Genomic DNA, 2274 nt, shown 5'->3' on the forward strand with positions numbered 1-2274 from the left:
CACACACACACACACACACACACACACACACACACACACATTCGTACGCACTGAAACAACTTCCGTACCTCACGAAAACATATTTAAACAGATGGAAAAAACTATCGCAGAACACAGTGTCACGTAGCAACTGGTCTTTACGGTCGTTTGAATCAACAGGTCAGTTTGGGGGACAAAAGGAGGGTTCAGTTTTTACTGACTTCCCATCTGACAGTTTAAATGTTTATGACCGTTTGAATCAACAGGACACGCACGCACACACACACACACGCACGCACACACACACACACACACACATACACACACACACGCACACACACACACACACACACACACACACACACCATTACCTCTGCTTTACCATGTTATTAGACATTGGTTTAACTCCATTTAAGCATTTAAACGTTAAAAGCATTGCACTTGTACGACGTTGTAATACTTTTTTTTTACCAGCCGATGACGACGAAGTGAAAGACGATGAACTTTGCTTAAACAGTCTTACAAAGTTGGAAGATGATTATCGAGGTGTGTTTAAACCTTCGAATTATTTAATATTGTGTGTATTCATTATTTTGTTTTATAGAGGATTTGCCGTAAGATCCTAACGCGATCGTTTTAACACAATCGCAGTCTGGTGAGTCAAATGATTCTCATTTTACAAGAAAAAAAACATGCGGTATACGATACATATATACATATATTTACTTACATCTCCGGCTCGCTGGTCTCCCTTAAAGCTGGCGGGTCCGTCAACGGCCGTTCCAGGCAGAGGAGAAGGCTTGATTGTGCCAAAGACTCCAGACATCGAATCCTTGCTCCGAGGGGAAATCATCGAAAACGACGGTGAATGTCCGACAGGCACCCGCTGTAAGTTTTTCTCGTTTTCTGTAAGCTTTTTTAAGATTCTCAGGAGCTTTAAAGAGCTCCTCTCATTCCAATGTCTTTCGCTCAAATGAATTTCGCGCCTAAGGGGAATGGGCGGGGACTGATTCCGGAGGTGGGCGGTTGTTTCCGCCAAGCAACCTTCTGGTTGAAATGGAGTGTGGATCAAGATGGATCCCTACTCTATATTCTTTTATTTAACCCAATGTTTTTTAAATACGTGTATAATGCTTTATATCCTATGTGTTGTGAATTCCATCCTACAATATCTTCCAAGGAACCCAAAGAAATGTTACCACACCTCCCGCTTTATTTATTCTATAGATTGCCTGAACTATTTCATAAACTAAATCTTGTCTTGTTTCTGATGCTATGTTTTTTATGCTCATCAATGCATTGTTGGACTGCGAGCACACAACTACTTTCCTTGCTTTGTTTTCCTCTATCCAGTTAACTGCCATATAAATTGCTACCAATTCCCCCGTAAAAACAGATAGTTTATCACTGATTATTTTATTTAATACTATGTTTCCTTGTGGGATAACTGCTACAGCTCTTACCTTTATTTTTTTTTTATATAGTTTTTGATGCATCCGTATATATCATATCTCAATCCATTTTTCTATCCGGTAACTATTTAAATTTCTATTCTTTAGTAATTGCATGTTTTCTTTTGGGTTATCAAACATCCACGGTGGTATTGCAGGCATTGGTACTGTAGGACTAACTTTAATATTGTCAATTTTAACTTTATTACATATGTCTCCTATAATCCACCCAAAACTATTCTTTTTTGTTTTCTCTTTTTCTTGGCAGATTGGTAACACTGGACAAGTCGGATATCCTTGCTTGGATCCTTTTAAAGTTGCCCGATAAACTGCTGAGAGTTGATCTCTCCTCTTGTCCAAAGGTTTTTCGTTCATTTTTACTTGTAATACTGGCACTAGGGTTGATGTAGTAGCTCCACAACATAACCTTAAAGCCTGTGACTGGATCCGGTCTATTTTCCCAAGTCATGTTTTTGAAGCAGATTGGTAAATAATGCATCCGTAATCAATAACAGATGGAATTAAAGTTATAAATATATACATGTATTGTTTTCAACGTTAACCTATCAGCCCCCCAATCATTACCCCTCAAAGCCCTCATTATATTTAACACCTTTTTACTTTTTCCCCTATTTTTTTATTTTCCGGAAGGAACACTCCTGAAGGAATAAATAAAGTACTATCTAATCTAATCTAATCAAATCTATTTTGCTGATGTGAGTTGACTAGTTCATATTTTTATCAAACCATATTCCTAAATATTTAAATACTTGTACCTCTTCTATATTTTCACCTTAGAGTTTTTATTTGGAGCTTGTTTGGTACTTTTGTCTTTGTAAAATGT

The 2274-nt window shown here is 37.6% G+C and overlaps 1 long non-coding RNA gene across 1 annotated transcript in view; it reads left to right on the plus strand.

Annotated features, from left to right (window-relative positions):
* Positions 1-1964, plus strand: part of LOC133540920 (uncharacterized) — a 2989-nt gene extending 1025 nt beyond the window's left edge. Inside the window, exons 1-2 of the long non-coding RNA XR_009803761.1 lie at positions 1-867; positions 1699-1964. The exon at positions 1-867 is cut by the window's left edge and continues 1025 nt beyond it. This is a non-coding gene — a long non-coding RNA (uncharacterized LOC133540920). The remainder of the gene's footprint in view (positions 868-1698) is intronic.
* The last annotated feature ends 310 nt before the right edge of the window (positions 1965-2274 follow it).

The sequence above is a fragment of the Nerophis ophidion genome, linkage group LG22 (genome assembly GCF_033978795.1).
Source record: "Nerophis ophidion isolate RoL-2023_Sa linkage group LG22, RoL_Noph_v1.0, whole genome shotgun sequence".
Lineage (NCBI taxonomy): Eukaryota > Metazoa > Chordata > Actinopteri > Syngnathiformes > Syngnathidae > Nerophis > Nerophis ophidion.